The sequence below is a fragment of the Taudactylus pleione genome, unplaced genomic scaffold, assembly GCF_031769625.1.
Source record: "Taudactylus pleione unplaced genomic scaffold, aTauple2 ptg001050l, whole genome shotgun sequence".
In the NCBI taxonomy this organism is placed as follows: Eukaryota; Metazoa; Chordata; class Amphibia; order Anura; family Myobatrachidae; genus Taudactylus; species Taudactylus pleione.
The window spans coordinates 661671-684588 of record NW_028285451.1 but is presented as its reverse complement, the minus strand read 5'-3'; the positions used below and the strand labels follow the sequence as shown (position 1 = coordinate 684588).

General features: G+C 46.3%; 1 protein-coding gene across 1 annotated transcript in view; it reads left to right on the top strand.

Moving 5' to 3' along the window:
* ARHGAP31 (Rho GTPase activating protein 31) overlaps positions 1-22918 on the top strand; it is a 165754-nt gene that overhangs the window by 93621 nt on the left and 49215 nt on the right. The window lies entirely within an intron of this gene.

Here is a 22918-nt window from a genome sequence, read left to right as displayed (position 1 = left end):
TTTTATAGTCAGAACTGCTCGCATGATTGCGGTAGGAAAAACCAACCACAAGAATAGCGAGCAGTTCATACGCTGTACTCGATGTACTCGATTAATCTAATAAATAGCGGACATGACGTAGGATGCGAGCGGCCAGGGGGCGTAGTTTCCAAAAAAAACGGCCGCAAGTTTTGTTCGCTCGTTCAGACATAGAGGCGTGAACAGACCGCAAAGAGCGAACGGTTCATTTGAATAGCCATCCCTTTTTTCAGAACGAACGACCGCAAATAGCGTCCGGCTCTGAATCAGGCCCACTGGCCATTGTATTTTACTGGTAACCCTATATACTGTATGTATATAGACGGTGGCTATTCCTACATGAACATATGTACTGTACCAGTGTAACCAGCTACTGTAATGGGGTCCAGATGTCCCGTCATCCTTCCTCTGTATAAATATGTTTTAAAAGAAATTGTAAATATAATTTACTACCCCCTTGTATCTATGTATCATGATGCGCGTAATTTAGAGCTAAGGAGAGTATTGGGGGAGGGGAAGGGGGTTATGGTCATTCCTGCTCAAAATATTTATTTCATCTTGTGGATCAATTACATCTGAAGTCCTAGGGGGTAAATTTACTTAAAGCGAGAGTTTTTAGAAGTGAGTTTCAGAAGAGATGTTGCCCATAGCAACCAATCAGATTCTAGCTATTATCTTCTAGAAGGTCTTAGTCAAATGATAAGTAGGATCTGATTGGTTGCTATGGGCAACATCTCTTCTAAAACTCACTCCTAAAAACTCTCACTTTAGTAAATTTACCCCCTAGTGTTTACCTAACGTAGTGATTCCTAGTGATAACCTAAGAATGTGACATTTATTTTTCTCTACTCAGCTAATAGATAATTGTTTATGATTTATTTATCCATATTACTTATTGCATCCTTATTATCTGTGAGCAGTGATTGTGCACATACAGGTTTTATGTTTCATATTTGAAATGAATATTATTATTTTAATGTTACTGGCTGCTGATTATGAATAATATTATGGCTGTCTCAGTATTTGTGTCACGTACAATATCAGTACACAGTATAACTTCTGCTGTGCGTGCAGGGGAGTCATTCTCAATGAGTGCGGTATGAATGGTCGACATTGACCATATCAACGTTCATGTCTACACAGTTGATGTGTCGACATGATGAACAACTGACAAACTGTGCCTGGTTGTCTACTGGTGGCTTACCTACTCCTGGTGGCAGCAGTGGCTCCAGCATCTTTTCCCGGGTGTCGACATAATCCTAACTACTACCCCTAATTCTCCCTAGTAAATAACCCTACTCCCCCCCCACACACACACACACACACTAATTCCAAAGTCATCTTCCTTCCTGTACCTCTGTATGGCGATTCTATTCAATAATCTCCATTAGGGAGACTGACAGTCTGTACTTAAGGGTTGATTCAGAGATGGACGCCATTATGGCAGTCGCTGCCTGTTTGTACGCTGTGGCTGTGCGACAATATGTAAATGACGCAGGAGGCATCTTGTGAAACCTGATGGTTTCTCTGATTGGCTGCTGAGGCTGAAAACGCAGCATCGGATTAACGGCGTGAACATGGGACATCTGGGTAACTCTGAGGTTTCTCAGGATGTCCAGGTGAATCACACTGATGGGGCCAGTGTATCCAAGGAGGCAAATGGGGTCGACAACGCTCCGTGTTCTGGAGCGCTGCCCGTCACCACCCCCAAACTGATTAGCAGCATGGGATTGTCAGCCGTTCCTGTGCTGAACCAGATGTTCATGAAACTGCGCAAAGGCAAAGAGGCCTTCACTGATCCAGCTAGATCTGGTGGAGGGACCAATTGATCCCGGAGGCGATGGTGGGGGTCTTTGTATCTAACCCTTGGTAAGATAACTATGGGAAGGTTTGCATGGTGGGGTTAGTTGAACCCCTGGCTCAATTTACCCCCACTGCATTTGGCTCAATTTGTCCCACAGCCACCATTTTGGAAAAGACTGCCTAGTTCAGTAATTCAGGCTAATGTTTAGCTAAATGATTCACATGGTTTATATACTGGCAAATCACCAACATGTATGATATATATTTTTAGACAGAACAGTCTTTATACCTGTAATATAGAAAACTTACTTTCACGAACAAGAACAATGGCCCTCATTCAGAGCCGTACGCTCTGAGCAGAGCGTACGCTCTGAATGAGGGCTGCCCTCCATAATTATGGAGCGTCCTCCTGGACGCTCGTATAGCTGTGGGTCACCACCCACAGCCTATACGAGCGTGCAGTTTGATGGCCGCGATGGTCTTGACCATCGCGACTGCGAGCCGGAGCCTGCGGTTGAGTTTTTCAACCGCAAGGCCCGGAGTGATTTTGGCTCTATCAGAGCCAAAATCACTCCCACTGACATCACCAGTGATGTCAGTGGGCCGGCTTCTGACGGTAGGCGTTCCATTGGGAACGCCCCCGTCAGGGAGGCACGCCCACCAAAGGGGGCGTGCTGTCAATCAACATCGACAGCACGCCCCCTTTGATCAGACACAACGAGCGAAGGAAAGTCCTTCGCTCGTCGCGTCTGGCGCATGCGCACGACGGAGCTCCCGCCGTCGTGCGCATGCGCAGTGCACAACATCGACCCACTTGCGAGCGGACAGCCGCTTGCGAGTGGGTCTGAATCAGGCCCAATGTTTCTTGTGAAAAAAAATGATAACTACCACCTTACCATGTACTTATGTCCATTACGGCCAGATAGAACATGGGTGCTTCCTGAATTTATGGTCACATGACATTAAAGTGTACAGTTGACTAGATACAGGGGGTGGCTCATCTCACCCCACTCTCCTCTGTATGTACAACTGGCACAATAAGCTTAAGTACACTGGTAACAAAAATTTGCCCACCCCTGTACTACTGTATGTGAAAGTAATGGCTCATTAATAGAATACAATATTTCAGGTGCACTGGGTTTCTCTTTTACAATTACATTTCAATATACCGTACAAACCTAACAACATGATCAAAGTCCCAGTCGGGACACATAGGGACATACTGCACAAGTTTACTCCCCCAGTAGGTATAGTTAGCGCTTCTGTAGTGGTAGACCGCCCCCAACGTCCCTCAGCTCCTTTTAAAAGACCCTTGACTTGCCACGAGCATCTGGAGCACCTGGATGGGCATTTTTTGCTCGTACAAAAATGGGGCTTATTCTCATACATTCTTATGTGTTTTAGGAGCTAGAGGGCAGCGCCGGCTGCGGCCCGCTGTGTATTATTCTGGCAGCTCGCACTCTCTTCTCAGTCGCTTCTGCATGCAGAGTAAGAAAAGTGTCTATTACCAGTACAATCGCCCTACAACATAACTGTATCCGTTTTATACCATTAATAAAGCTCTGACACCACAGCGGCTCTCCGAGCGGAGCGCAGGTCATCGCCTATCTCATGTCTATGTTGCGCTGCGAGATCTCTGGAGAGGGAAACTTGGCAGCTTAGAGCAGAACTAACACATTCCCTGCCACACAGGACCCCTCCATCACTGCTCTGAAGACACTTTCTTTCTGCAGAAAACACCAGAATCTTATTAAGGGCTAAGAAAACAATTGTTCTGATATTATAACGCCAGAAAAATAAACACACTGTGAATACGTTTTGGCCTTGGTCCCCCAGCTGGCCGAGACCTGTTTTAATTTCAAGTGAGAATACTATCAAAGGAAATCAAGTTGTTTTATGAAAAGTCATATTGTACTTTGTATATGTTAATGCAGGGGCGTATCTATAATGGGTGCAGGGTGTGCGGTGGTCCAGGGGGGCTCACACCGCATTCCCTGCACTCATTTCTCCAATTCTTACCTCTCCAGGGTCCTGCGGCATCGGCAGCAGCAGTGTTGCTCAAATCACCGGGAAAATGGCGCAGCGGCCATTTTCCTGGTGTTTTGCGCATGTGCAGTAGGAAAATCACCCAGAAAGTCGCTACCACACCATTTCCCCCGGAGCCAGTAGGCTCTGGCACAGTGCTAAAGTCTACTGGTGTTCTTAGTGCTTAGAGCAGGGATGGGGAACCTCAGGCCCGGGGACCATATAAGGCCCTGGAATCATTTGATCTGGCCCTCTGAGCTTTTTTCTGCTAGCCTCATCTGGCTAGCAGGGTGTCTAGAATGGCAACCTGCAGCCAGAATCTATGCTGCAGTGCCACCTGGAACGTCCTTAGGACACTTCAGATGGTCACACCGCTGCTCTTACAGCTCCCCGGAGCATGCTCAGGATGCTTCGGGCATTGCTGTAATCACTGGCAATTGTGGTCCCGCCCCAGTGTGACATCACACGGAGGGGGCGTGGCCTGCAAATAATGTTGTATATATCAAATTGGCCCTCGGCAGAAAAAAGGTTCCACACCCCTGGCTTAGAGTCTACCGCGCACACTGGGCCTGATTCAGAGCCGGACGCTCTTTAAGAGTGCTCGCTCTGAATCAGGGTGTCCTTGTTTTTTTTAAAGATGGCCTCCTGGCTGCTCGCATAGCTGTGGATGACCACCCACAGCTTTAGCGAGCGGCCAGGTAATGGTCGCAATGGTCACGACCATCGCGACTTGCGAAGAGAGACCCTTGCGATAGGGTCTCGTTCCCGCAAGCCCCAGTGAGCTTTCAGTTCTAATAGAGCCGGAAGCTCACCACTGACATAATTCGTGATGTCAGTGGGGCCGCCCCCAAACAGCAGGCGTTCCTTCGGGAGCGCATCCGTTTGGCCAGCCCACCGCCCCTGCCCGCCTACAAACCGGGGCAAGCTGTCAATCACAATTGACAGCTGCCCCGCTTTGGTGTGAGACCCGTAGCAACGGAGCGCCCGTCGCTGGCCGGGTCTCGCACATGCGCTCCCCGGAGCTGGGTCCGGCGTGCGCATGCGCAGTGAGGGACAATTGACCCGCTTGCGAGCGCTGTGCGCTCACGAGCGGGTCTGAATCAGACCCAGTGTGCTGTCGGGATGAGAGGAAGGGGCCCCGGACTTAAACTGCACACGAGCCCCCCTCCTCTCTTAAGACACTCCTGTGTTAATGCTCCTATACCATAATAGAATTAGTACGCTATTTTATTGCACGCTATTGTCCTCTTTTATTTGTTATCTTATACTCCTTTCAGACTTGCAGCAAAATCCCGGATTATTGCATGGGATATATTTAGTCTGAAAGGGCATTTCAACCCAGGTAGTTACAAGGCTTGAACCCGGGTTCTACCCGGGTCGCGATGCAGGCAGAACACGTCACCTTTGGGCCCCATAGAAAAATATGGATGGGGGCCACCCTGTTTTGTCTTTGCTGCACTCACTCTGATATGGTAGTGGGTGAAGCCAGTGGCAAAATGATCCCCTCACCTCCGGGCTCCAAGGTGTCGTTGTACCCAACGCAATGGCACTAGTTCTGTCTGTGCCATTAACACTTGTGACAGTAATACTCACAACGCGCAGCTATATAAATACGTTGTAATAAGAATATGTTAGAAGTGAAACATTCCACACCGGAAATGTCTTTATGTTACTTGCATGTGATACTTAGTACCCTGCTGCTGGCCTGGGAGAATTCAAATATAGGACAAAAGCTCTTGATTCTCTGAGGAGTGTGAAATGTGCTTTGTAAGCAGAAACTAAAGGCCAAGTGATTCGCATTACACCAAACCCGCTAGATAAAAGCAAAAGTACATTTATTACAGTCTTTTTGTATTGACACAGAAGAATCTCTGCTTTTCTCTTAAGTTAAATAAAAATAGAATACACTTCCCAAAATATGGAGTAACACGTCTTGTGACAGCGTCAAATCTTTCGCTGTTTAATGCCCAGTGCTAAATGTGCGCTGCACGCGACATGCGCTTACAGTGTTAGGGTTGTTGCAGCGTGCGTTTTGCGAGGCACAAAGTTTAAGTGAGCCCAGCCCAGCATCCAACCAATGCAGTGCACCAATCCACATAGCTCTGGCTCATTCTTGCCACCGTCTTTTAGTAGCATTACAGCCCCTAAACCCCTAACCGGACATCGTTAAGCATCACCCCTCCACGCCCCGTGCTCTATGCCTAATTAGAAGAACATTTTTATGGAGCTTGCCTAACTGTACACTTATTTCTGCAGACAGACTCACAAAGGAACTATTTGCTCCTAGAATAAACAGTGTTCAAGTTCAAAGGGGGTGCAAATACATTTATTTATTTACATGCAGGATAAATACTGGCGACTTTTGCATGTACCCTACAAATGCTGGGCAGCTTTAGTTCTACACTGCAATTTAGAATTCTGATAGGACAGCCCCCTCCCAACCCTAAATCTCTCTCTACGTTTTAAATCTGATCCACCTGCAGCCCAAAATGGTTCTGCCAAGGTGCAAATTGCACCTTTCTTTTTATTAGCTCCCTACTCTGAATCAGGCCCTTAAAGTGACGCCCCACGCAGTAAGGTGGAGTGCATAGCCATTTTGGAAAGGCAATAGGTGGGTGGGTAATCCTATATTAATTAGAATTATACAGCATTGGAAGATCGGCTCTCAGCCTGATTGCTGCCGTTTTTCATACTCTGCAAAGAGAGACAAAGCTTCTTGTAATAGTCCAAGGTCACTGGTAGCTCTTAATCAACGCATCATAATTAGTCTGGAAATCCTTAAACAGAGGGGGAAGATCTGAGTAGAATAGGACAGTGCACGATCTGTAATGATCAGCCAAATGCTGCCCCCTACAGTCCACAATATCATGATCCTTTCAGTTACCTCCTGGTTGGACACTGGCAATTGCTCGGAGTGTCTGTTAGGCTGCCTTAACACTGGGATGGCACAGAGTCTGTTTAAGACCCCATTGTTTGGATATGCACTATTTTTTGCACTTTATATATGAATGTAATCGAGTTTATGGATACTGGTGGATAAATATTTTTTCTATCATTGGATGTGCTGGCTCAGCTTTGTGATTCTGTAACCTATTTAAGTGCCTTGCACTCCGTGCTCTCAAATAGGAGTGTGTGCTGCCGGTCTAGCGCTGATATATAATATATATATATATTATATATATATATACTGTATGTATTGTATATATGTCATATTCATTCTATTTGTGTTTCATTTTTTCCAAGTCTTGTTTATAGCATATTCATTGCTTTAATATATAGCATTGCAGAAACGTATCATACAGCAAATATATTTATTAAAAATGTATTGTTTCGAAAATGTTGGGGGTAAGAATTACGCAAACAGGGAGCCAGGGTGGTACCCAGTTGGAGAATGACTGAGAACCACTGTCTTAGAGTAACCTGGGCCCTAAGCAGGAGCCTAGGTTGCTTATTGGATCCAGCTCTGGAGTAATCCAACTCCTAAATTCAATAATAATCAACGGACCCCAGCTACCGCCTGCGAGGTACTATTACTAATAATAGATAACATTATATTTGTGTTCCCGGTGATCTTTAACAAACGCGTTGTGATTACTTTGAAACAAAGTAACAAGGTGGTATTTATGAAGCCTCTTTTCATATGGACTCATTGGTAGTAAATACTGTATGTGGCTGTTTATTGTGTGCGGAGGATATTTACCAATATAACTAAATACTTTTCACGAATCCTGAAAACATAAAAATACTCTTTTTATTAACGTTTGTGAATGCGGGAAATACTGCCGTTGCTGCTAACACTTAAGTCATACTTTCCTACCCTCCCGATTCCGCCAGGAGCCTCCCGAAAAATTGGGTGCCACTCTTGGCCCCCCAGAAATGCAGGCAAGCCTTCAGTCCCTCCCCACCGCGGTTACAAGAGAAACCCCCTCACCGGGGACGGCCGATGACGCTATTAACGCTGAATGCTGGTAATCTCAGCATTGTGTGGCGGGGCCAAAGTGACGCGCTTGTGTGGCCACGCTCCCTCTCCACCCACAAATGCCGGGTAAGATGTCCGGCTGCGCCCCCCTATGCTGCCCCCTCCCTGCTTTGCCGATCTGGCTGCTGTCTCCCGGAAGGCAGACAGAAAGTCGGCATGCATGACTTAAGTGTGAAAATCACTAGGGATGTATCAATTTTCACAAAACAATTCCGATTCATCCTGCCCTCATTCGCCTGCATACCGGTATGTCTGATCACCGGTATGCAGGAATACTTACCCTCTGGGACAGGTCTTACGATAGCAGCGATGACCCAGGATTCCTGATGTGCATATGTGACTATAGTTCTACACGTGCACTAGGTGCGCACCGGGGGAAGGGACGTAGAGGGGGATCCTATAGTCGCGAGAACCGGCATTCTCTGACTTACCTGCTTCCCGACAAGGCACACAGCGCATTGAATTGACTAGCTGCGCTATTCAACATCGCACTGAATTGAATTCCCCCCATTAATGTTTAGAGACCACCAGTGTGTGCAGTTAGATTTTGGAGAGATAAATGACAATAGGAAACAGAGGGCCTGATTCAGACCCGGTCACAAGCACTGAGCGCTCACATCCGGGTCGATGGTGGCCCAGAGCGCATGCGCACGACGGAGCCGTCTCCGTCATGCGCGAGACCCGGATAGCGATGGGCAATCCGTCGCTCCGGGTCTCGCACCAAAGGGGGCGTGCTGTCGATGTTGAGTGACAGCACACCCCCTTTGGTGGGCGGGCTGGGGGGGTGGCTGCCCAAACGGAGGTGTTCCCATGAGAACGCCTACCGTTTGGGGCCGGCCCCGCTGACATCACGAGAGATGTCAGTGGAGAGATTTTGGCTCTGTTAGAGCCGAAATCTCTCTGGGGCTTGCAGCAACGAGACCCTACCACAAGGGTCTCGTCGCAAGCCCGATGGTCGCAATGGTCTTGGCCATCGCGACCATCATCATGGCCCCGCGCTATAGCTGTGGGTGGTCACCCACAGCTATGAGCGCTCTGTCAGAGCGTCCGGCTCTGAATCAGGCCCAGAGAACTTACAATATACAGTAAATAGTACATTGGGCGACATAAAAGCAGGTCAGCAGCTGAAACTAGGGAAGTATATCCAGAAACTTCTGTAAAAGTTGAATTTGTTCTATCTTTATTTTTAACCTGCACGGGATCTTCAGCAGTTCCCCAGAGTACCCGGTGTTGGAGCGTTTATACCATTACGCGACAGTGGTTTAAGATGTGACAAGTGGGGCACAGAGCTGACGTTTTATAGGTAGAGCACAAGAAAGGACGGAGGAGACAGACTTTGTAGTTTATTTTCGGAGGCGACGGTAACGCCATATGAGCGCGGTGAGAATAACAGGGGCAGATACAAAGCGAGCAGAGCAGGTGATATTTCTGTCCACATTATTGTGTGTGTGTGAATGGGGAAGCGGGGACAGAAAATAGAATATATTCAAAGTTGCAGAGAAAAGGGACTTTTTTGGTGTGTTTAAAATACATTATTTTTGTTTTTAAACAAATGGTACAAAGTTTTGCCGCCCGACAGACACCCTGGCTCACACATCCATGCCCCTCTACATAAAAGGAATGGGTGGACTTGATACAAAAGTACATTTGGGATACAGGGCCTGATTTACTAATGATCGCTATTCCGATCGCACGCAGTTCTGCTGCGAAAATATGCTATTGTCTGCAATCGCACAGCCAGCATGGTGATGCCCACTACCGCTATCTCACATCCGTAATACCATGCAGACCTGCATATACATCGGTACCATCGAGTAACATCAGCCTGTCATGCAGAATTACAGCAGGTCAGAAATTGCTAACCTCATCGCACGCAGTGAGTACACAAGCTGCGTATGCTGTCGCAGTGGCTAATTTATGCGTGCCCAGGAAACAGCGTTCAAACGGACAGGCACGTCTGCGTTTCTCTGACCACTCCCCAGTCACCACCCCCAAACGCTGACGTCCCGTCCCTCAATCTGCGATGGCTTTGTATCTGCGTATGCTATTGCATTTGCAATCCGTAATGAATCAGGCCCACAGTTTGTACTTTGAGTGTGTATATATATATATATATATATATATAGTGTTCACTCTAGCTCCGGCGGCAGGCAGGGCGTCGGAGCTAGAGAGGGCAACTTTGTGCGCGCGCCCGAAAATGGGGCGTGGCCATGAAAAGGGGGCGTGTCTATAAGACGCGTCCCCTTTTTGTCATACTTGGGGGCGTGCCCGGCACTTACTGACACGCCGGGCAGCCCCCAAGCGCTGCAGATAGGGAGAATAAATGCCGGGCGCATGACCGGGTCACCGTACATTTCTCCACCCGCGGGACACTGCGTCCCGCGGGTGAAGACGGCACCCGCAGGCTGTGAGGGCAGGGCGCTTTTTGCCCTCCTTCTGGAGGGCAGGGTGGTTTTTGCCCTCCAGAAGGAGGGCAGGGCGCCGCGCCCCGCTAAAACAGCCTAGCGGGAACGCTAATATAGCTTGCATGCATTAAGCACATGGATGGAAAGGATATTTTAATATTAAAACCTATATATAATGTAAATGGGTGTGGTATAAGAGATAGACAGTAATTATATAGACAATGTCTAGATAGACCCCAGATGTTAGACAGTCAATAGGTCGACAGGTTCAAAAGGTCAACACACTAAAGGTCGACAGGTACAAATGGTCAACATGAAAATGGTCGACACATTATTTAAAAAAAAAAAAATTAGGCCTAACCTTCACCCTAACTCTAACCCTAACCCTCCCTTCTGGTGCCTAAACCTAACCGTCAGCGTAGGTGCCTAACTCTAACCCTCCGGTAAGTGCCTAACCCTCCCTCCTTGTGCCTAACCCTAACTGGCTTGGTAAGTGCCTAACCCTAACCGTAGGGGTAAGTGCCTAACCCTAAACCTAACCCTAAAAATTTAAAAAAAATCATGTGTCGATCATTTTTTTGTGTCGACCATTTTCATGTCGAACTTTTGAACCTGTCGACCATTTGTACCTGTCGACCTTCTTACATGTTGACCTTTAGTGTGTCGACCTTTTGTATCTGTCGACCTTTTGTACCTGTCGACCTATTGCCAGTCTAACATCTGGGGTCTATCTAGACATTGTCTAACTAATTACTGTCTACCTACAGTCCGGAACCCATGTAAATATTTTCTTCGGCTAACACTGAGGATATATATGTTAGGCACAGCTTTGTTTTATCCTTCTGTACCGAATATAAACAACTTTACAAAGCCGTGTCTGCCAACTGTTTGCCAGCGCCCTGACATACGTTCCTTTCTCTCCAGACTTCACCGCGCTCCGCCCCAATGATGTAACACTAACATATCCTTGGCCGCTGGGCTGCACTCCCAAAACTTTTTTTTAAAACTTTTTGGACATAAAATAATGATGTGGTAGAGAAGAGAAACAATGGTATCTGTACTGGAGGGTGAACCCTGTGAGCTGACTCTATAGCTCCATTAGAGAAATCAGGAAAAATGATATCGAAAAAAAATATTTTATACGTTAATTCCTTATTATCTACACTTGGCGAATACACGGGGATACTAGTCTTAGAGGCACTTTAACAAGCAGAGTATGTTTTTTAAGGTCTTCATCCTAGCAGCTGGCTCATCGACTCTCAGTAACGTCTTACGAAATGACCGTATGGGTTTCATAGATTAAACAAATCTACTAAAAAGTTTTCCAGCGGCCCCTTTAAAAATTGGCACCGACAGGAAAACAACAGCAATTTGTGTCATAAACCTTAAGTGGAAGAGGAAGTCCAAGGCTCTGTAAGCATCCAGTAAGAGGGCGATCGTCTGTTTGCTGCCAGTGACTGGGTGATGCTGTAACTGTGGCCGATGGATTTATCTCTGGTGCATGCTCTCATCACCCAGGGTGCTCATTCACATACTGTGAAGTTAATCTGCTATTAGCACCCTACCTCTGATTCTATCGCTTCTCTTGAGTCTTCTGTAGCTGTTCCAGGATGGAATGCTTTTATCGGAACACTGTACCCGGCAAACTCGTTACTGGAATCAGATCAGATATCCAATCCATTACCAGCCAGAAACAGTAATAAAATGTTCCAGGTTCTGGCAGAATGTTCTGCGGATAACACACACTGTGTAAAGAGAAGATTATCCAATTTCATACTATTATTAATAATACGCCTACCAGCTAACAGTAGTGACCCCGGCTGTCAGAGCTCCAAAACCCACAAAATAAAAAAATCCAGGATCTGTTGAAAGTGCAGTTAACTGGGTGGGTAACACTGCCATCTCACGCTCCTGGCAGCAGTTGTGACTTGCGGATGCCATTATACAGGCGCTGTCATGCTAACGTAGGCACGCGTCTGTGATCGGGATGTAGTTTGGAAGCCAACGGTCTAAATCCCGACCGCCGGCTTCCAGACATTCTAATCCCGGCGTGGTACTTATGACAGGCGTCTAAATCTAGACACCTGTCATCAACCAGACGCCGGAAGACCGACGGCCGGCATCCCGATCGACGTGATGCCGGGCGCGGACAGCCGCGGGGGGGGGGTTAAGTTTAGGGCTCCCGGGGGATTTAGGTTTAGGCGGCGGGGAAGGGGGGTTAGGTTTAGGCACTTAGAGGGGGGATTAGGGTTAGGCACTTGGGGGGGGGGGGTTAGGGTTAGGCACCCCTAAGGGAGGGTTAGGGGGTAGAATTAGGTCAGAACATACTTATCTTTTGACGATCGAGATTTTCACCCTTGCCGGGCTGCCGCTGTCGGGATTTGAACCGCTGGACATGCGTCCGGCGGTAATACCTACTACACCCCTGTGATTTTGTTCGCTATTGTGCACTAAAGGCAAATCTGCTGAAAAGCCGCACGCTGTTTGAACTCTCTCACCAGTCAGAATATAAAATATATACGGAGCGGCCCTGTACTGAGTAGTACTGCTTTTAAAACTTCAAAAAAGTTATCTCCATATTCAATTCCAGTCCGCTTTCGCCTATGCGGAAAGTCAATGCACTGAAATAGGCAAAACTTTTTTTCATCCACAGAATAGCAGGAGAAAAAAACTGCAAATTCTATATTTTGGGGTGCAGATGTTGGGAAACCAGCCAGAACGCTTGGTACACCCTCCCAAAGGACAATTCACCCCCCAAAAAAGAGAAAATTTCCAGAACACCCCAAAAGACAGCTTAGAAATTTTGGGCAAAAATTAACAAAGTGGGGGACAACTTAAAAAACGAGCGAAATCAGATTCTGGGGGTGCTCTAAGAAGGGGTCACGTGTTTTTGGGGATTGCAGGTGCTTGTATGACGGAGGAATTTCACTTTTTCTAAAACTTCACTTTACAGACATTAAAATATGCTAGCACCCATTTGCAAGCACCCCAAATTTGTTGGGACTACTTATTTTCTCCAAAAAACCCTGTTTAATGCCATTCTTCACCACTTTTACCGAGATGCTAATAGCAAGCAATTACCGCCACTTAAGTACCCCTAACTAGTTCAATAAGGGCTAATACAAAACTACCATAATGATTTCCGAAGTCAGCCCATCTTTTTCTGGGGTACAGAGTGATTCCCCCAATTCTTCCTGCACTTTTCGCCTTGTTCACATTTGCTGGGTCCTGTTTTCGACCTGTTTGTTAATTGAATACCGAGTAAATCGGGAGCGCGCACGAAAAATTTTCGCCTCCAAAACAAGCGGCGGCGTAGGCGGAATTTTTTCGCCGATGCAAAACTAATTGAATACGGCCCCTGGATGGGTAAAACGAGATTCTTTTCCTTCAGCTTCACCAGTTGGTTCGACCAATGCCGCGTGCGATCCAGGTTTTTTTCAAATCGCCAACGGTTCAAAGCTTCCATGCTTCAAAACCTCCCGTCAGTGTGTGGCAGATTTAATGTATAGGGTGAGACTAAAAAGTCCTATTCAGGTCTTTTTGTTTGATATTATCAATCGTGTAAAATTCTTTTTTTATGGCCAGAGGGCCTGATTCAGACCCAGTCGCAAGCGCTGAGCGCTCGCAACCGGGTCGATGGTGGCCCACAGCGCATGCGCACGACGGAGCCGGCTCCATCGTGCGCATGCGCGAGACCCGGATAGTGACGGGCAATCCGTCGCTCCGGGTCGCTCATCAAAGGGGGCGAGCTGTCGATGTTGAGTGACAGCTCGCCCCCTTTGGTGGGCGGGCCGGGGGGGGTGGCTGCCTAGACTGAGGCGTTCCCGAGGGAACACTTGCCATTTGGGGGCGGCCCCACTGACATCACGAGTGATGTCAGTGGAGAGATTCTGGCTGTTAGAGCCGAAAGCTCTCTGGGGCTTGCGATGAACGAGACCCTACCACAAGGGTCTCGTTGCAAGCCCGATGGGCATGATGGTCTTGACCATCGTGACCATCATCATGGCCGCTCGCTATAGCTGTGGGTGGTCACCCACAGCTATGCGAGTGGCCAAGAAGCCGCTCCAAAAAAAAGAAAGCCCGGCCCTGATTCAGAGCGAGCGGCTCTAAATCAGGCCCAGAATCCACGCGCCACACTTTACAAGGTGAATAGATTCACCCGCAGTGGGATTCAAGGTTGAATCTCACTGTAATCCCTAAATAATGTATGCAGAACGGCTTGTGTCTTTTGAATATTTACAGACCTAGTGAAAATAAAGTATAAACCCTACTGGGTAAAAGAGGATTTTCCCTTTTGAGAAATTGCCATTATTATCTTAGAAGCGCGCAGTAACGTCGGGTCTAGTGGGATTCGCATAATCCCATTCTTCCTCTTCTCCGTGATACAGACAGTGACAGCTGCAGCTTCTGTGGTTCAGCTGAGGATGAAATAAAACTATTGACCTTACAGTGACCAGAACAGGTACATTTCATGCATTGGAGCAAGGATAGGCAACACGTAGCACTCCAACTGCTGTGGAACTACACATCCCAGCATGTTCTGCCACAGATTTAGCATGCCCTAACAGCAAAACTGTCAGGGCATGCTGGGATGCATAGTTCCGCAGCAGCTGGGGTACTGCACATTGTCTTGACATGGAGTATTAGCCAGAAGGTTCTGCAAGAGACCACACTACACTATCGTAACAAAGACAGTAACAGCTTAAGAAAGATATAGTGCCACCTACTGTCCCTCCATTGTAGCTTCTCAAGTAATACTTTGCTTGTCGCTGTTGTTATACGCAAACAAAATAGTGACTCATATGTACAAAAACCAAATAAAATATGTCCTTTCTGAATTATGACTGCCCACATTTAAATTGATGGCAACAATTTAATTAAATATAGATTTAATTAAATCAGTGGTTTCCAAACTCTGGCCCTGATTCAGAGCCGGACGCTCTGACAGAGCGCTCGCTCTGAATCAGGGCCGTCCCTCTTAATTTTTAGAGCGACCTCCAGGCCGCTCGTATAGCTGTGGGTGACCACCCACAGCTATAGCGAGCGGCCAGGAAGATGGTCGCGATGGTCAAGACCATCGCGACCATGGAGATTGCGATGAGACCCTTGTGGTAGGGTCTCGTTGCCGCAAGCCCTGGAGTGCTTTCGGCTCTATCAGGGTCTCGCGCATGCGCACGATGGAGCCGCCTCCATCGTGCACATGTGCACTGGGCACTCGCGAGCAGGTCTGAATCAGGCCCTCTGTCCTCAGGACCAAAATTAGTTCATGATATCCAGATCACCTGTAGATGGTTTAAAATGTAACATTTGGAATACACCTGTGTGCCTGCTGGGCGACCTGGAAAACGTGAACTGTTTGGGGTCCTGAGAACCGAGTTTGAGAATGACCGAAGTGTGTTCTCCAAGCAGATCTTGCAATTTTTCATATATTAGGGCAGATGATCCCTGTTTTCGTTTAGGGAGCACATTGGGGAATAAATGACTCATTCAATATGTCTGTGTAATTAGTATATGGGGGATGTAGTCAAATTTTGAAGTTTACATTTTTCTACATTCGTAATGTCGATATCACAATGCCGACTTGTGAAACGCTGACAGGCTGCAGGAGGGGAGGTGAGGGGGAGGGTTAGGGTTACTCACCGCCGGAAGCCCTGTTGGATCCTCTGGAAGTCCTCATCAGCTGACCGCCAGACCCAGAAGTCATCACTGGAGCCACCGGACCTGCCCTACCAGGTAAGTCACCGCTGTACCATCAGAGACATTTTGTCGACATTCTAATAATGTTGACATTTCATCAGAGTCGACACGATGAATTTCGCCGTGGTCGGTATCGCCACACCAAGCATGCTGAATGGTCGACATAATGACCGTGCCGACATGATGCATGCTGACAAAATATACCACACCCGTTATACGGTCAGTGCATGTTGGCACATAGCTATCCCATCTTCCGCACTTTACCTAAATTATAAGCCCAGTATCTCTCATGGGTGTGTTCACCCTTCCAGTCTATGATTACAATTGTTTCATACCGACGGGATGACGTCTCCACACAACATTCACAGCGCGGTACCTGCAGTGGGTCATATCTCCCGGCCGCAATACAGATGCTTTGCATTTGTCAGCTTGGCACGGCGGGGGTTAATACAATGTGATACGGGTGAGGTGCAGGGCAAGAGGCGTATTTGGTGTACGTCCATAGCTCAAATCCTTCATCCGGCTGCTCTGTGTCCCTGTAGCTGAGTTTGGAAGATAAACTTTAGTTCTTTGAAATAAAGCACAACTTCATTCCTTTGTATGTGGTTAGAAGTGATCTCTCCCCTAGGCTGTATGTACTGCACCACTCCAGTGCCCTATTCATCAATTCCTTTCTATATATTTATTTTACAATCCCCAGGACACGACGTGTCCTTGAGAGACCCGTGATTTCAATGCTGTAAAAACTACTTTACATGCAGACGGACGTTTTACACCTCTGTTTAAAAAAACGCTGCAGCGTTTTTATTTTTTCTTCTGACGATTGGTGGATAAGGGACGAGGCAGCCCCCATTTACCACGCCTCTACCTGACGTGTTTTATAGGATAAAAACATATTTGGCTTTTATTGGGGGTTTTAGGTTTTTTGTAGAATCGTAGGTAGGTGGTGTTCCTTAATAATCTTTACCCAAGGGCGTTGGAACGATTTTACATTGGGAGGGCAGTAAATCATTTAATTTTGGCGGTGGCCCCCCAGACAAAAAAACATCGCTACACTGCGCCCGACATTGCCGAAAAGCCTGACTAAAGCTGCATACACATGTAAAGATTTTCTGTCCAACCATCCAACTAGTTGATTGGTTGGAATGAAAATCTGGTAACGTATGGGAGTAACTGATGATCAGTAATTTACTCCTAAATGCCAGAAAACAGATGAAAATGACGTCAGACAAGTTTGTTAAATATTTGATCTAAACAATTTGTTCAAACAAAATTTTTTGTCCATTTTCCGGCGTTTGGGAGCAAATTGCTGATTGTCAGTTACTCCCATACGTTACCAGATTTTCATTCCATCCAATCAACTAGTTGGATGGTTGGACAGAAAATCTTTACGTGTGTATTAAGCTTTAGAATGAGGCCCAGTAGTTGAATATCGGGTTTTCTCCCCCATCCATTTCAGAAAAGCTGTAAACACAGAACATCTTTATGCTGCTGTTATGCATTATTTATTTAAATGAACAGAGCGTCACTGCTGTAAGCTCTCACTTTTCCATTCAGATTCCTATTATCATGTTGTGCAGCTGGTTTGTATATGCACTAAAACTGATTTTTCTGAATTGTATATTTTTGTATTTTATCCACACGTTCTGTAGTTTTATTGCACTATTAATTTACACCGTGACATGGGGATTTATCCTCCCATTCCCTGCGCTGAGTGATGGGGGATACTCTCATCAGTCCACGTCAGGGGCCCAGTCTGTATTGGTGTCATGTCTCATTAACTACATCCTCCTTATCTGGTTGACCGGCTACCAGTAGCCAGAGATTAATGCAGCAGGCGGGCGTCTTGCAGACCACCCTGGCAGCTGTACATTCTCATCACTTTCTCTATCATCTATTCAGAGCCTTTCTAAGTCTAACAGGCTGATCCCCTCCCCGAATTCCATTGTTAGCCTAATAAAGCGACTAAAGTACAAATAGACAATAAAGAAGGTAAGATTCAGTACAAGCGTCTTGCAGGAAGACATTGGAAAAGCAGTTGCATTTCTTTCAAGTCCAGTCCTACAGAGTACAAATAATGGTCCTCATTCAGAGCCACTCGCTAGCGGCAGTACGCTCATTCCGAGCGATGTTCGCACATCTGCGCATGCGTACGGATCGTTATACGCATGCGCGAACCAGTCAGTGCGGCCAAAATTCATGTGCTCGCAATATAGCGAGTGCCTGCTATTTTGAGTGACAGGAGGAGGCGTATGTGGGTGGTAACAGGGGAAGGTGCTTGAAAATGGGGAGTGGAGATCAGAACGCAGGCGTGCTTAAAGGTCAAAACGGGCGTTTTATGGGTGTGCATAATTAATACAGCAGCGTCATTGACCACGTCACTGGGTTATTTTATAGCCAGAACTGCTCGCAAGATTGTGGTAGCAAAAACCAACCACAAGAATAGCGAGCAGTTCATACGCTGGTCGATGTACTCGATTAATCTAATAAATAGCGGACATGACGTATGGTGCGAGCGGCCAGGGGGCGTTTTTAACAAATAAACGAGCGTATGTTTTGCTCGCTCGTTCAGACTTAGAGGTGTGAACAGACTGCAATTTGCGAACGGATCATTTGAATAGCCACCCCTTGTTTTTGAACGAACGACCGCAAATAGCGAACGGCTCTGAATCAGGCCCAATATTAACATTCTTTGCTTTTGTGCAGATACAATTGGATCCTGTTTGAATTCTGCTGAATAAAATTAGATTTGTATTATCTTAGCAATGAAAAACGCTAATAATGTATTGTTTGAAATAAGATCCATTATTCAACAAACAAAAGATTAATCCTACGTCTTTTGACATCCCCACCCCAACTGTTTATTATAAACTTTGTATAATCTGTTTAATGTAAAAAGTTTGGAGATAAATTACAAAACCCAACTAGGTCCTAAATGGATGAATACCCAACCACACCCCTAATCTGGCCAACCATGACCGATATTGTTGAGGCCACTCCCACAATGTGACAGGCCATGCTCCTTCTAGGTGTTGGCAGTGGGACTTTAGAGTTTGTGATTAACCAGAGTCACCCAGCCTAAAGTAATTGTGTTTACCATATAGGTATTTTTTAGTAATGCTTAGACATGAGAAATATCTGGGAATCTGTATGATTTACCGCTGGACCCATGCCCGGCGGTTGGAATCCCGACAGTGGCATCCCGGCAGAGGAGGAAATCCAGATCATCAAAGGTAAGTATTGCCTGACCTAATTCTACCCCCTAACCCTAACCCTCCCTTAGGGGTGCCTAACCCTAACCTTCCTCCCCAGTGCCTAACCCTAATCCCCACTCTAAGTGCCTAAACCTAACCCCTGGGGGGTTCCTAACCCTAAGCACCCCCGGGGGTGCCTAACGCTAACCCCCCCTTCCCCTAGCCTAAACCTAACCTCCCGGGGGGGTGCCTAACCCTAAGTCCCCCCCGGGAACCCTAAACCTAACCCCTTCCCCCTCCCCATCCCGAGGCTATCCGTGCTTGACGCCCGGCTTTCCTTCGATCGGGATGCCGAGTGTCGGGCTCCCGGCGTTTGTCTAATGACAGGCGTTGGCATATCGACGCCTGTCTTTAGACCCTGGCCGGGATATGACAGTCGGGAAGCCGGCTGTCGGGATTCGGTCCGCCGGCTTCCTGACTGCATACCGTTTAAAGTGCGTAAAAAACACATATACCATTCCTGACAATGTAAACATCAGGATGAAATAAGCTCTTATAAATTCAAATGCTTGTAGTAGTTTGTATACAGAATGGGGAGAGTGCAATTTCTGTTGGTGCATCACTGTATTTCTGATTTATGCACCATCTGCATGAAATTAGACATCTCATGTACTGGGAGGAACCTGCTACCTGTAGGAAGTTTGCCAGCTCCCAGCACATTGGCTCTGAACGATCACATGACGTCAGACCTTCAGCCCTCGCTGACAGCAGGCAGCACTGTAGTAGGGCATAATGGAAAATGACGCCTAATTACAGTCTTATTTGTTTAGCGCTTGTTCTCAAGAACGTTTTGTGTGTAATAAATTGTAATTGTATTTTTACTCAGGCGGAACTGTTACTGTCAACTGTCTGTAACAAAGCTGCCTGGCAGGTTCACGCTGAGAATCTTCTGTCTTGCTAATTGCCGTAGTATTCTATTATTAGTGAATGGAAAACAATCTATTATCTTATAGACTCGATACATCAGAATATAGCCAGTGAAATGAATGAAAACATTTTGGCAGCATATGACGTCACGCTGAGATAAACCCCTGGTGTTATTACTAATGTTTCCTGGCCAGGAGCACACTTACTTATTATGCTGTTTCTGATGGGATTTTACTGTATTTGTTGTATCAACACACTGTCATACCATATACCAAATATACAGTGCATCCCAATTAGTCAAATAAAACTACATCTTAGCTTACAAAACTATAGGCGTGATGGGTACATTTTTTTTTTTAAATATCCTTATCTGCGCATTTTAGAAAGCCTCATTGTCACAATTAAAGGGAGATGTACTAATCCTTGGAGAGTGATAATGGGGTCTATTCAGGAAAAAATTAAAACACAATTGTTACTTTTCACTATATATCACATCGGTTCGATGTGTTGTAGCCAGGGTTGCCTACCCTCCCGATTTGGCTGGGAGCCTCCCGATAAAGCCCCCCAACTGCCGCCGATCAATCCCGGTTTTATCGGGGCCAAAATGACGCGATTGCGTGGCCCGTACCCAGTCACGCCCGCAAATTACATCTGCCCACTGGCACGCCCCCTTTTTGCCGATCACGCCCCCTGCCCTGCCGATCTGGCTGCTCCCTCCCGGAAGGAGCAGCCAGATAGTCGGCAAATATGATTATAGCTATGTTAAGTAGCATATCATGTATACTTACCTTTCCGGCGAAGTGATCCGGTATCCAGGGGGCCGGCAGTCCTGTCTTCAGTTGCAATCCAGGGTGAGTAGCGGTAGAGGTGAAGCCAGGTCCTTCCGGGGAATGCTCCGGCGGCTGAGCTAAAGGGAGGCTGCAGTGGCTGCTGGGATATTAAGTGGGTGGAGCAAGCCCCGGGCGCTGTGGGCAGAAGACAGGGAACTAAGCAACTTCCCTGCCCATTTTGTCACGGTGTTCAAACTACGCCATCCTGAGATGGCGAATATAAAAATGACAGTTAAGAGCTGATTGGTTGGCACTCTGGGGTCTATTTATGAAGAACTTGAAGTGGCTACTGAAAATGATCACTGTATATCGCATCACATCTGCACTATGAATAGACCACCTTTATCTCCTTTCACTTTATCTCCATCCAGGGCTTTGTAAATAGACCCCTAGTCCATTAATGTTTAAAGTTTAAACGTGGTGACTGGGCAACATTAGAAATTGTACCCCCCCTGCAGGTTGTCAGGAGGAACTGCACTCCTCAATGATATGTCACTCAAAATCTTTCCTAATTCAGAAAAAGTATCTATAATATTAATAAAATCTAATTATTTATGCTCTTGATGAAATTTCCATAGTGAAGTTGTGACTCCACAGGACAATTATGAAAATAGGGTTTTATCAGCTATGTGCTATATTTTATAGAGAAATGAAAGCTGGGATCTGACTGACTGATTAGTGACTGTATAGTACCTTTTTTCCCCGTGTACCAGTTTGATAAACGTCTCCCTCCAAGTTATTTTTAGCGGTAGAATGGAATAGCTTGAAACAATTAGGCCAATTTGGTTGTGGGCCAGATTTTACAATCCACTTATATTTGGGTGTGGTATAAAACCGACAGTAACAAGGTCAATAGGTCGGTACCAAATTGGTCGACAGGTACAAATGGTTGACACACAAATGAGCGACACACAAATGGTTGACACAATTTTTTTTTTTTACATTTAACTCTAAACCTCCCTCTACCGCCTAACCCTAACCCACCCTCTAGTGCCTAAACCTAACCCTAACCCTCCCCCAAGTTCCTAACTCTAAACGTTCCCTCTGGCAGCCTAACCCTCCCAAAAGTGCATAACCGTAACCTTAATAATGTTGAAAAAAACATGCCAACCATTTGACCATTTTAACCATGTCAACATCTTGTACCGATCTACCTATTGCATGTCGACCGGTTGACTGTCGACCTTTTTATTGTCTTTTCTATCCTGATACCCTTGTATTTGATCACTGTAATTGCAATGGCTCAGTAAGGGCCAATGAAAACTCACTATAAACTCACCCACTAATGTATGGGAAAATACACTCCCTGCAATGATATAGGTATTAGAGGTTTAAGAGGAACATGGAACACTCGCTGCTTAGTGTGGACTTCAAATATCCAGAATAATTTCTAGAAGGTGCTACAGCAGAGCTTGTGTAATGCACAACTTTTCCTAATAATCTCTCATGTGATGACATCAGAACTCCCTGTCTATATGTCATCCTTGACTCTGAACTGTCCTTTGTTCCCCACATTCAATCTGTCTCTAAATCATGTTACATACATCTAAAAAACATATCCAAAATTCGACCATATCTCACACAAGACACTGCAAAAACTGTAATCCATGCACTTATTATTTCCCGCCTTGACTATTGCAATAGTCTCCTTACTGGTCTTCCCAAAAACAGGCTATCGCCATTACAATCCATTATGAATGCAGCTGCGAGGCTTATCTTCCTTGCCTAACGTTCATCATCTGCTGCCGCGCTCTGTCAGTCCCTCCATTGGTTGCCGGTTTTCTACCATATTCAATACAAAATACTCTTACTTACACATAAGGCTATTAACCAAACCACACCAACATACATCTCTTCACTCATCTCAAAATATCGCCCAATCCGACCTCTCCGCTCAGCACAAGATCTGCGTCTCTCATCCCCGCGCATTACTTGCTCCCATTTACGGTTACAGGACTTTCTTAGGGCTGCACCCACTCTGTGGAATGCCTTACCACGCAAAATACGACTTTCCTCTAGTCTTCAATCCTTCAAGTGATC